This window comes from Apteryx rowi, unplaced genomic scaffold, assembly GCF_003343035.1.
Source record: "Apteryx rowi isolate R43461 unplaced genomic scaffold, aptRow1 scaffold_29, whole genome shotgun sequence".
In the NCBI taxonomy this organism is placed as follows: Eukaryota; Metazoa; Chordata; class Aves; order Apterygiformes; family Apterygidae; genus Apteryx; species Apteryx rowi.
In genome coordinates, this window is record NW_020449307.1 from 154,553 (window position 1) to 168,615 (window position 14,063).

Here is a 14,063-nt window from a genome sequence, read left to right on the forward strand (position 1 = left end):
GCTGACAATGGCGGAACAAAATTCAAAAGCTGGAAGTTGAAATCAGAGCACTTTGGACTAGAAAATGAAGTGCTCAGTTTTTACAGAGAAGGTGATTAACTATTGGAACAGTCTCTGTGGGAGTGCAATAGTTTCTCTGTCTCTTGAAGTTCTTCATTAGAAGAAGATGGGGATGGGATTCCTCTGATTAAACATTGACTTCTTTAATATAGACATCTCCAGCTAATGTAGTCAGTCTAGGCTCCCTTTATAGTCATTTTTGTCAGTGGAGTCTGGGGCATGATTCATCCTATCTTCGTGTAGATGTGTAAAATGGGCCAGACAAGCGGCACTCTAAAGTGCCAATTTCTCTCCATTGACTTTAAAAAAAAAAAAAAAAAAAAAAAAAAAAAAGGTAGGGTACTAGCTGAACCACTCATCTATCCTGCAGACATCTAGGGCTTGAGTCCGTTGCCTAAATATAGTCACCCAGTGCCATTTGAAACGCCCTGTATCAGGCTGGCGGATGTGATGCAGACCCGTGTTGTTTTGGACCGGCAGGTTTTGAGGGATATCCCAGAGCATCTCAAATGACGCGAGACACTGCTTTAGGCCCCTGGCATTACATGGGACAAGTACTGCTCTGCACATCTCTCCAGGGCTTGTCAACCTCTGCAGTGGGACGTGGGGATATGTGAGCTGAGGCTGAACTGCTCCAGGAAGGTTGCAGATCACGATGCTGTGCTGTGCAGACACGGCGGTTTTGCTCCATGAGGGGCCCAGGCAATGCTGTGCTTTGCAGAGCTTGCTAGCATGGACAGGGAATTGCGTGCTCGGGGCTCTGCTTCCAGGTCCCAGATGCTCTTGCAGAAGCAGGTCAGGTGTCCCAGCACCACGGTCTAGTCAGGGCAGGAGAGAAGCTCCATCTCTGCCAGATGTGGACTTGCTGCAGAAATCACTTGGTCCATGGTTTGCATGTATAGGGAATTGTCCTGGAACATCATAAAGCTCCTCTTTCTTTAAAATGAGTTAATCCAAATGGTTTAATGTCATCATGTCACAATACATGTATGCACACATTTATTCTTCTAGGTCTGTGTGTCTGCATGTGTGTTGTCTGTACATCACTGTACTAAACAGTGGCTTACATGAGATTAACAAGCAAAGCCCATTTACTAAATTGTTTTATGTACTGTAAATCTTGCGTAATCCACTAATGTGCAATGCCGTCACTTAGGAAGCTTGGCATTTCTTCTCAATGAGGCATCGCATTTAGCAGGCTTCCATAGTGTTCATTCTGAAAGGCTGCAGTTGGGAGTGAAGTTGTAAAAATAAATCTAATCTACAGAATAAATCTGAACCATTAGAGCCTGAATGCTGACAATACACTGGTAACTCTGGGTCCCAGCTGTAGCACGGGTACATCTGTAGATGCTGTGAGTCCACTACTCTCTTTAAGAAAATACCAGCATTGTAGCAAGGGAAGCTTTTATTGTATTGTTTGGATGTCCTGATTGCCTTTTAAATGGATTATCAAGGAAAAAACTGCAAAAACTGTTTTGATGTGTCTGTGGTGGTGTTGATACGGTCCTGGGAATTCCTTAAGCAACTATTTTGTAGTGTTGTTGCTGTGCACTGGGAAGAAGCGTGTTGTGCAGGTGGTTTCCAAGCAGAAGACATTCCCTGTGGGATCTGTGTACCCATTGATATCCTCCTTGTGATATAGACTTAAAGTGTAGGAACGGTTGAATCACCTGTATTTCTGTGACCATGGGGAGAATTACTGCGGTCGGCATGAGTGGAGCCGGATCTGAGTTCAACTCTTGATTGCAAGTACAGGGGGTTGCTGATCTGTGTGGTGACAAGGCACAGTAGAGGAACAGCAAGCTCAGTGTCTGTCCTGCCACCAATACAAGGATTTTATTTGAGATGAGGCCTCTTTGATGATGTGACTTGCTATTTATTAACTTTACTGCCAAAGATGAAGGATTTTGCACTCCCCCACCCAATTATTACAGAGTAGTGACTTTACAGTTGACTCTGAGATGAAGCCAAATGTCCAGTCAAAGCAAGCATGAGAAAACAAACCATTCGAGACAGCAGGATTAACTGCATTGCTGGCTGCGGTACGCCCAGGTGAAGCACTGGACAGTTAGCAGAGTGGTCAATGCTGTGAAAAATCCCTCCTAAGTTACAGGGAACGCTGGCCAAAAGATTTTGTCAACTCAGACGTGTGTAGAGATAGTAGACTTGGCATGAATTCCAGTCACACATTACTTGGCCTCATTCTGTAGTCATTATTCAGCACTTACTCAAGCAAAACTTTTGCTGAACTTAATGGGTTTACTACTCCTGCCGAAATGAGTAGGAAATTTATTTGACACTCCGGTACCTTCAGGCCAGAGTCTCAGAACAGAAATCCACTATGTTCTGTATTGCGAAGGTTTTTCAATAATCTTTTTAAAGATAGCAAACAGCAAAAGATGCTGGAGTTAAAAAAAAGAAAAAAGAAAAGGGGGGGGCAGAGTAAGAAAACAAGATGAGACTTATCATTTGGGACTGATGCTAGTGAAAACATGGATAAAAATTGAAATGATAGTGTGTCATGTTTTCTGTAAATACTGAATAGTTCTTCTGCAGTATCTGATATAACCAAAGCAACCTAGAAATGAGCTTGTATTGCTCTTTTCTTGTGTCTAATTATGTGGATGTGAAAAATATGCTCATATTAATGCCTTCTCATCAGGCTGTGAGGGGGCTGAAAGTACCTCATGAAGATCTTGTTTGTAAAGCAAAAGATTGTAATGCAGGAATATTATTATTCATGAGCTCTGAGTTTATTGACTCAGTTAAAAACTGGATCTGTGGTCCACATGAAGGATATGTGAAATGCTGTGGGTAGAACAGTAATTTAGAAATTAATTGTACTTCATTTCAGTATGACTGAACCTCTCCTGATCTCACTATTTGAGAGGTTTTGTCAGGAAAGGAAAGTTCATGCTAAGGTCCCTGTTGCTTTTATGTTATTCACTCTGCATTTTATTCAATTTACATTAACTGTTTATAATTGATAAAAAAAACTTTGTTAAGAAAGGTACTTTTCAGTTGGATTTGGACGTTCTTGTAGGAATCAAATCTATAAAAGATTACAGCAATTTTAAGAATAAAGTTTAGTTATCATTTTTTGAGTGTTCCAGAATCCTGGGTTTTATAGATATACCTTGTTTTTTACAAAGAGACCTTCTCTTACCCTCTGCTTATACAGGTTTTAAGAGAACTGGGATCTTGGTGGGGAAAGGAGGCCTTTGATAGTATCTAAAGGCAGCCAAATGAATAAAAACTATATGCATGCAATAGCAATCAGAGCAAAAAATCACGTACTCCAGAGGCATGTTCCTTGTTGTGTTCCCTGTTCAGCAGCGTACTTAAGCACCTGTTTAACATTAATGGTAAGCATATGCTTAAATGTTTCTGCTGACTTGGGAGTTAGAAGAAGTCTGCCTCGCGCGCACAGCAGTTGAACAGCCCTTTCTCCATCTGCGTGTGAGCACGGTGCTAGCTGAGCGCTTTCCAGGTTAATTAGATTGGCATAACAAGATCCCTAGCGGACTCGGTGCAGTCATCAGCTCTTCTGTGCTCCCTGGTTATCAAGAGCTCGGCTTGAAATAGTGCATCTTTTGTTAGGAATTGAAGCCGAATATTGCGCTGTGTCTCACCAGTGTGTTCAAGTGGAAACGGAGGAGACCGGATTGGGGAGGACACCATAAAGACCGATTTGGCTCCGTATTGCTAGTGTGAATGTGGCACATCCTTGAAATGCGCAGTGTCCGCCAAGGAGTATTTATTCTATGGAGCTACCAATAATGGCTGTGCTTGCATGAATTATGCATGTATTTGTCCCTAAACCTCACCTAACCATGATTTGGGGCGTTTAAGGTTTGAAGCTGGCTCTCAGCACAAATTGCAGATATTTTTTCATAAAATGTAATGTCCTTACAGTTTTCTCTGCAATATTAGTCAGAGTCCATCACGCCTGCATTAACAATAAAAGCAAAAAAGTTGGAGTCAAAGGACTTCTAATTCAGTATAGAAAAAAAATGAGCTTAATGCTCCAAATCTTGCAAGACAAGGCAAAATTACATGAAGTCCATAAAGCAAGTGAAATGAGATGAAATCCCATTGAAGATTTAAGGGGGTTATTATTTACTAAATGAAGAAAGGAAAATGACCTCACAGTATGCCTGTAAGCATCTTGCCACAGTGTAAAAATGTAACAGTGAGAATCGTATTAGTCATTCAGGTCTTTTGATGGGTTAAAATGAGGAGAAAAAAGCACATGCTTTTAGGGGGAGATTAAATAGATGAGGAGGAGTATGATTATATTAGCTGAGTTGAGTGGCACAAATTTTAGCTTTCCAGTAGTTTCAGGGAGAGGCTGCCTGGGTTTCCGGTGAAGTTTCCCTATTTCCCCTGTTTGTATAGTTCTATCATATTTGAATTTCTGGTTTCTAGAGACTTCTCTAATATTTTATTTTTGTATTCAGGCTGCATTTTTTTTTAACCTACCCCCTTAGGTTTTTAAGGAGTTTGTATCCTTGTGAAACATTGCATATTAACACTGACATTGCAGAAAGCATTGAGACAGAGTGGGCTAATGTGCAGAACGGAGACAAATGGCTATAGTGCTATCCTGAGCTCTGCGCTTCCTGCTGTATTAAAGAAGGCGCATTATGAATAGATGTGACTAAAGAAAGGCAGACCAACGGAAAGACCGGAAGGCTTTGGGCAATTTGCATTAGGGTATGGGGAAGCTTTCAATCTTCAGTCACCGTTTGAATCTATCCTAAATTGATAGTTATTGATGGCTGCTAACATCCATTGCCTGCTTGCTAATCTTTGTGTACTGTACAGGGAAGAGAGCCCTAGCTGCATGAGTAATTGCTGTGAACCGGCTTGTGACTGCACGGCTCAGGCACTTGCTGCTGGTGACTGATGGAGTCGATGGTGCACACCACTCGGCAGGAACCCCCCTGGTCCCCAAGTGGCCTCCTTGCTACCCGAATTAAAATAATTTGTGGGTGGTTTTTTTCAGCTCAAAATGCTCAATTCAAAAATACTACAGGGCAGAATTCAGTCCTTTGGAATGGTGTTTTTTATTGTGTGACACGTACAAGTGCATGTATGTGTTGCATGCAGGGATCGAAAGTGCAAGGCTTATTAAGACAATGCTGGGAGAGAGTCACAGGAGGAGGAAACGTGGTGCGTGTGTCATCTCTGCAGGGCGGGCCCTGGAGTGGGCTCTCTTTGCAAACTGTGCCTTTGCAGGGAACTAGCAGCATTGCTTGGAAAGCAGCCCGGAAGTGAAATGCCATCTATGAAGCACGGGCACTCAAGTCCAGGATCCTAGAGTGAAATAAAGAGCAACCTAAATTTGTAGTCAAGACGCATGCGGTCTCCACTTATGGGAAGAGTCCATATGTCAAAGAGTGCTGCAGTTGGTGAATTCATGCAGACACATCAAGAACTAGCCGAGCATAGGAAATGTCAAATTGGAGGATATACAGTCTAGTTTGCCACTATCTGAAGCAGTCATAGCATAGCATCTTTTTCATTGGTGTATATAGGAGGAATTGTGCTTAAGGCTAGTAGAGTCCTCTGGATCACATAATCCGAGCCCTGTATTAAATACATTTACTGTCTAAAAAGTGAATACTGTCATTTCTCTTGTGCCTTGTGAATGTGTCAGACTTCATCCACCTGGCGCGCCTGCTGTGCTAGTTTCAGTACAGGTGTTTCCTCCCTTTGGAGATTCTCTTAGCAAGTCACCTTCTGGGTTTCCTCTCGTGTAGCTAAACATGTAGAGACTTGTAGCAGAAATATTATGATCGGTATGAGTGAAATACAAATGCAAACATGTTTCTGTAAACACTGGAAAAAAATAGTGGAATAAGGGTGAAAAGAATGGCCTGTACTGATAATAAAGAACACCGTTCCTGGCGATAAAACTGAGGAATGTGTTCTGCTGTCAAGCCCAGAAGGCCTGTGCTCTGATAGAGCCACAGCACATGCAGCTCTCCAGCAGAAGACACTACTTTCTGGGGCCATGAGAAGGCCACAAGATTCTGGCACATCATGTGTGCCGCTGCTTTTCCTGTTAGTCCAGTGAGGAAACAGAGTGCAGCCAAAGAGATGCGTATTTTTCAGACCTATTCCATACAAGCAAAGCCAGGCAATGAGCAGCAACCTCGCTAAAATTTATGAAGGCGGAAGTAGGTAGGAATCTGAACAAAGGACCACCCCATATTAACCATTGCCTCATAAAGGATATAAAAGATCCAAAAATGTTGTCGTTGCCAGTCAGAAAAAAACCAAGAGCTGTTATGAGAACTTAGTAGTTGGCATCCCTTGTGCCTTGTGTCACATACAAGTAGTCCTGGCCAGACCACTTGAACGCACACATCTTGGTGCTTGTGGCTATGTAGGTGTGAATGAACTCTCGAGAATGAGTATGAGTGGATGAAAGCAACGCACTCAGAGATTTTGTTAATAAATACCACCTTCTTCCATAAGGTCATGCATTGTGTTTTGTTACAGTAATTCCCACAGACTCAGTAATTGATGTCTTTCCTTCACTGTATGTCAAGAGCAAGGATCTATATGTTGGGGTAGGTCTTGTGTGTTATGGGAATGGGGGAAAGTCACATCTCCTGGCCTTCCCAACCATGTGATGGGAACAGTGCCAGCAAAAGATATGGCTGGAAAAGATGGTAACAGGGAAGAGGGCTGGGGAGTCTCAGAGTCCAATTGTGGAATGTTTTGAAACAATGTCTTATTTGCAAAGGCTGCAATGTATTTGTGGATGTCTACATCTATTACACTTACACCATTACTTTTGTCAATCAAATCTATAATCTCATCAAAGAAAGAAAGAAGGTTTGTTTGACAAGACCTTTTTCTGAAAACCCATGTAGGCTAGTATTAATTATACTCCGATCCTTTCGTTTTTTTATTAATTGGCTCCTGTATCAGCTTTACTACTTTTCCACTGTTAGGAGTTCCTCTAAAGGGACACTCCAAGCTGTGTTATTTCCATAGGTAAAAAGGGCATCTGTTTTGAAGACGCTGGTATAAGTGCTGAGAGTCGTGAGTGTAAAGTCAGCAAGGGTGAGGAGGAAATGCAAATGCAAGGTTAGGGAGCCACTTTGTGCTCTGAGGTAAGACCGAGCACCATCAGTGAGGTCTATTCAGAGTTCTACCGCGCTGGTAAAATGATACAGTGCATGCGTCCGTAAGAGGACAGGAGAGCGCGAGGAAGAGCAAGCTGATGTTAGTGAAAGTCCTAAGGTGCTGGTATCGTTTGTTATACATTTGGTTTGCAACTGGTAGGAATGTGTGCCAAAGATGCAAGGAGAGGCAAAAATGATATTGATGATTCAGGAGAGAAACAACTTTATGACGGGAAGAAAGGCGCTAACAATTCTCAGCTATAATGAGGACAGACTGGGGTGGGAAGCAAAGGAATACAGATGCAGGTCTGTGTATGCTGTGCTAGCGTGGCAGTATTTGTGTCACGTGGTCTGACTGAAAATCCTATGCTACGTTTCTGTGATACGGAGCAACTTAAGAAGTTGTTAATGCAAATGTGCCCTGCCATGGGGAGAAAAGCAAGTCTAGAGATTTGACTATAAATGAGAGGCAGGACTAACCTATGGTAATGAAATGCAAAGTGTCTGATCAAAATTCAGCATGTTAATCTGAATAGTAAATCTTTTATATGAATGTGTCACTTGAGCCCCATAGTGTACAAGGTTTTCTTCTTACAGTGTATGTTGCCCTTGATGTCCATTTTGATTGCAGAGTGTGGTAGCATTTCACTGCTGCCACTTTGGTTGCCTGCTGGAGCTGCACAGAATCAAATTACTTTAAAGGTTTCCTGACTACTGCAGGCTGCAGTATGTGTAAGACATCTGTGATTTGTTAAGAGGTAGAATATGGGGCCTTTGCTTGTGATTGAGAGAGTGTGACATTTAACCAGTGGGCATTTCTTCTAATCTAGTCATAAAAAAAAATGAAATTTAAAACAAAAACCATATTGAAATGCCAATGAGAGTAATGCTCACAGGAAACGATGCTAAGCAGTGGCTGTTACGGTGTCCTCAGCTTATCTCCTTCATACAGGCTTTGACATGCCATATAGTTTCTGAGAAGAAACACTGTCCTGCAGTGAAGAGACCAGGATTGGCATTTGGCAGATTTGAACTGAGAGGGAATGTGACACTGATTTCCTGCGTGACCTTGGGCAAACCTCCTAGCACAGCCCTGGCCAGCGTAGCTGTGCTGGGGCCAAGCAGAGGCACCTCCTCACTCCGAGATACCTGCGCCCTGCATGGAGCTCCTGTGTGGTCTTTGCCTCAGCTCCCCATTTGTTTAAAAAAAAAAGAAAAGAAAAAAAAAGAAAAAACAAGGATAATAATTTCTTCTATTCCCTTTCTTTACATATTTTGACTTTGGACTGTGATATTCTAAGCTCCTGTACTATCCATGTGTATTTGTATAGTACATAAACTGGGGTCTTACTCTGAGAAGTTGAAGTACTTGTGTGTACTGAATATTATATTAAATAATACAAATGTGGTTGGTTTATCAAAGATAGGGTGTGCACTAGGAGATTATAGGAACATGTAAATCTGTACAGTGGTAGCTGAGCTACACTTACAGCACGGTTTGTATTACAAAGTAAAACGAAGCTAATTTCATCTATTTCTGACTGTCATGTCTAGATCAGGGTTTTATTAGGAATCTAAGCAGTATTTTTCAGATCTGGTGCGCAGAAATTAACTTTTTTAATGGATCAGGCTGTATTTATGTGTTAATAAATTGGTAATATTTCAGTTGATGAGAAAATTCTGGGTGATAGTTGAATCTGGTCTAAAATTTTCAGATCAGACATTTCTTGATCTTAAAGCTTTCTGTCTTTCTGCCATTGACCTCATATGGGAATGACATGATTTTGGTAATACTTTGTTTGGAAAAATAAGAAAGCACTCTGCCAAAGTCAGTGCATTCACATAAAAGTTTCTGGATTGTAATCTTTGATTGTTGCTTGCTTTTATATTATATAAATAATTTGTAGAAAATCAATTATTTTGGTTTTAATAAAATAAGACATTTTGATTGATGTGAACTGAAATTTTGTTTACTAGAAAGTTTCAACAGTCCTTGTTTGCATTTTGCTTGGGAAGGAAAACAAATATTGAAATAATAAATTTTCTGTTAAATGGAGATTTAATTTCCTTTCTCCACCTTAGCTATGCTTTTTATCACATAATTTTTCCATCAGTCTGCAACCTATCAACACCATTAAAATTATGTTGTAAATTGAACTGACTGAAGAAAGCTTATTTATACATAAGCTATTAGTCAGTGCTTAATTTATCCTTTGCTGTTGTAGCCTTTGTGATATGCAAGACCATGCTCTCCATGCATGACCCCTTTAATATCAAACACAATATTTCAGGCATGAGTTGACTTCTGTCGGGTTGTTAGCATAAATAAAGTGAGCAGGATTGGATTCAGAACTGTTGAAGTGATGCTGTTACGTTGTGGGATATTTTGTTCCTCTGGCTTCACTAGAAAGAAAAAAAAATCTGCCGTTTGAGATCTGTAATGGATGTCTTGATGCCCCTTTGGATCTGAGATGATTCCAGAGGAGTCATTTTAGCTTTCCCAACAAGAATGCAATAGCTTCTTTGCAGCTGTTAATATCCCTGTAAGAATGTACCGTCAAAGTCATTCATTACCCAGAGCGGCGTGTAATGAAGACATCGTGAAAGTCGTTCACGTACGCCGTGGGTTAGTTTCACACAGGCCCTTCTAACATCTCCATGTGGACGAAGCTTTGAAACCTGGCTACCTGAATGTGGCATCCAAATCCCATGATGGGTATTGAAAGTCACTGTGCTTTCAGTGCCGCCAGTTTAGATCTTGATTCTCTGTGCCCCTAATGGGTGGTTGTGCTTTCTAAGAGGAGCTCAGAGGATGAAACGATGCCCAGGGTGCAACTGCAGCCCAGACAGACACTCTTCAGCCTGCTTTCAAGCAGCCAGGCATGGACAGGGCACGCCAGTCGGTCAACTGCTCTGAGCCCTGCGGTCCCATGGCTAGTCTAGTGTCATCCCCAACTTGCTTGGTAGAAATATCCAATCTGCTGTCACTCCCCGACTTGTCCTTGATCACAGTTCCACCTCTTTTCATTTGTTCTGAGCACAGTTTATTCTACCCTTCTTCGCCTTGCTGAATTTGCTATGAGATTTGTGTGTTGGCCTTAGACAAACAGCTACTAGGGAAATGTTATCACTTAAGGTAATCCTTATTAGCAAGGAGATTTGCTTGGCTGGTAGAGTGTGGGACATGCTCTCAGGAGTGCAACTTTGTGGTGAGAGGTCCCAGGGCAGCTCACCGCTGTCCACAGGAGTGGTCTCATCTGACTCAGAAAAGAGCTACCCGCAAAAGCTGGCCTGGTGACTTGCTGTTTTTTTCACAAGGCAGAGACCTCAAAGGTTAGACTGTAAGTCATGGGAGCTTTTTAGGAAGCTGGTGTAAAAAAGACCAACTGATACCAGTTAGTAGCGCTCAGTGAGTTCTTTGGAGCTAATTGGCAAAAGATTATTCATTTAAAGAGCTGTTCAGTTCGTACAGTGTTGTTACTCCTTGCATGAACTGCGTGCTTATGGATCCTTGTCTAAAATAACTATATAAAACCATCAGGGACAAAGTTCTTAACTGTGGTCCTAACCTGGCTGATTTTCTTCCCAGCACAGAAGATTTAGCTTCCATTCTCTCCTTCCTTCAGGGCTTTCCTACAATTGCAAGCGCATGGTGGGATGAAAGTTGTCGCCTCCTCATGCTTGGTACCATTAAAGGGTAATGATGCATATATAGGGCATAATGTTAATCTGCTATCTGTGATGGGCAGCAGAGATAGACAGCCTTTGAAATACCCCAGGAGAAAATTTGGATCTTACACTGAGGTGTTCCTATTTGTTATTATTTTTCACTTAAGTGTGGCATATGAACACTTCATTATATATTGTTGTAAAAAATAATTGGTAAATATTGAGTCCAAAGTGCTGCTTTTTGCAGCTACCTAGCTAGTCACGTATTGCTATAGACTAAACCTGCCATGGAGCTGGGGCTGAGCTTTTCACAGTGAGGTGGTGTGGCTTTATTAAAGCAAACCCAATACTTCATCACAAAGTGGCGGTGTATATAAGGCCCTGGCTTGCTAGCCGTGATATCTGCAGTCTTCTCTGTTGTAATGACAAAAATTCAGACCCAGACAGACAGAAGGATGCAAAGGAAGATCCCTTTTCCACCTGGGCTGATCCAGTGCTGCACAGCAGAGGCTTGTGGAGCTGCTACTGGGCTGGAGTGATCCTATAAGTGACCCTGATTATCACTTTCATAAATGACTCTGCATTTTTCAACCAAATGACCAATGAAGCGAAAGACATTGAACAAGATATTTAATTATAACAAATAGAATCTGTGCTCCTTAATCAGATTGTTGTATAGGTGGCTATTATTCATTGCTAAAAGTTAAAGCAATTAAACTTCAAGCAGTCATTGGGCAGTTTATACCAAAGAACATTACTTCATTTGAGGGTTTGGGGTGCATTTTTTTTAATTACTGTCTCCAGTGGAAACTCACAGTATATTAATCTTTCATATCTGTCTAAAGGTATTAATACTGGCCAAAACAGCAGTGGCAGGTGTTACTGATACGCACTTACAAACCTGAATAAATTTAATACTGGGGGCCCCATTTTGTGAAAGAGCAAACAGAGCAGAAGGTAATTTAAGGCTTTCTCTTCTGTTGCGTTTTTCTTCTTAACAAGTCTGTCTTTCTCTGTTTTTTTCATCTCTGAGCTGACTTGACTGCGTGTTTAGCCTCCTTCCTCCTCTTCCCCCCCCCCCCCCCAAACATCACAGCTTGTCTGTCAGCTGAGTATGGAGGGGGATCTATTTTGGCCATTTTGGGGACTGAAGTATTCTGGGACAACACTGAGAGCAGATTTGCTGCCTCAGTTTGGAAAGCAGTTTGTCGCTGATGCAGTATGGTCCTGTTTTGAAGAATAAGGAATGCTGTTCCTCATGTAACGCATTTGTGCCAGATATTTGCACTTATGCAGCTACTTTGGTGCAAAAATCTCTCTTTCAGCAAATTCTTAACTGGGCAAATCTGTCTATCACATGGGAGTTTTATAAGGCTTGTTGAAGAGTTGTTTTTAAAGCACTTGAAGATCTTTGGGTGAAAGACACTGTAGAAAAGCACTGCTTCTGCACCCTATTCTACTGCTTTATTTTCCCATATTAAGTCCAGCTCAGCAATTATGCCAAAATGTCAGCACTCTGCTCTTAGACAAAAGCAGGTTTGCTCTCTGTTTTTATTGAGAAGCAGTATTTCTATTCTTCATGCATGCACACACAATACCTTCAGAAATTAGAGTGAAGCCACCTAATTCCAAGTCAATTGAGCTCACAGCAGGGTGCACTGGGAAGGTGCATCCCCATCCAGGCAGCTCATGGCCAGCTGCTGACCAGAATTGCTCCGTGGTCATTAGTTACAGAAGGGAGGAAGAAAACCAAGTCTGTAATTTCATTGCTTTTCCGTTCAGGTCCTGTCATTTGGCGTCACAGAATCAACTAGTTACTTAAGCGAGCTCTGAGTGGTGGTCTGAGCATCCTTTGTGAAGAGCTGCTGGTTAGATGGAGGGTTTCCAAAAGCCTTGATGGGATGTGGATGCCGGTTCCCAGGAAATAGCATAATCCTCCAAGCGCAAACTGAACGTTGTACTTTCACAATGACCTGTGATTTGCTACCTTACCCTCTGCCTCTCAATTAAAAGGCATTTATTTCGACTGGCCATTTTGCCAGGCTTTTAAAATATTGAAGAGACAGAGAGGCAGGTAAGGCTCCAAGGCAGAGCTGGGTAAGCGGCACCCGCCCGTGGGGCTGAGGGCTGTTCTACTCAGCGCAGGGATGGATGAGCACCCGCCCTCTGCCAGGGTTATGCACTGCCCTCTTCATGCCCAGTCAGTGCACAGGGATTCATCTGAAACTGCCAGTTAAATGTGAATAGAAACGGGTGTGCAAACGGCTGTACAGAGGCTTGCTCCAGATGTACCATGAGAATGGTGTCTTTTTAAAATACGGCCACGATTAGCTGTTCCGGAGCCAGAAAACATAATGCTAATATTTTAATCCCTGCTTTCTCCCACCCCTATGTGGGAGGCGGTGTGGTAGACCAGGGCAAGCATTCGTCCTAGGCTAGTTGCCCCCACTTATTTCTGTTTCGACACTGTCAGAGCTTGTATGCTCGTGGATCCTCAGCAAGGTTCATCTGAATTAACTAAATAGCTGTCAGTTGGCTGTTTAAACCGCACTGAACTCATTCAGAGTTAAAGTAGCCTTCATTTCATTTAGTTTATTTTACTCCTGAAGTGGATTAAGCTCAATTAAATTAAAGCTGTTTTAATTCCATATGGGACTATCCTCTCAGGGATTTAACGTGGCATAACTCATCAAATTGAAAAGTAAATTTGCATGTATCTTCCTGAGTCTCTCCGTATAAACAGGTCCTTAGCGCTTACCAAGAAAACCTTTGTTTGCTCCTAGGTGAAGCACTTTGGAAGTGTGTTAAGTCGTAACGAACGAGGGCACCAGGTGTTCACCTGAGGAATTGGCATGGAACAGCAAATGGAGTATAAATTCACATCCCACATTAATTTGTAGAGCTCCTCCCTGCCCCCCCCCCATAGAGTAAACTGGTTCTGATGAGGTCTGTAAGCGTTTTCCTGTGGAATTTATGATCCTAGATTGTGTTTGGAAACATGGTAATCACAGAGCTGTAAAGCGGGCTTGAAATCTTGGGCCTGATTTAGCAGCGAACGCTATCCACGTGCTTAGCTTTAAACGCGCAGGTGGTTTGATTGACTGGTTAAGAATCGTGCTGAATCAGAGCCAAAGTGCCTTGGCTTTGCGTGACATTTATATGGCCTCAGGATACGGCTGTTCGGTGAAA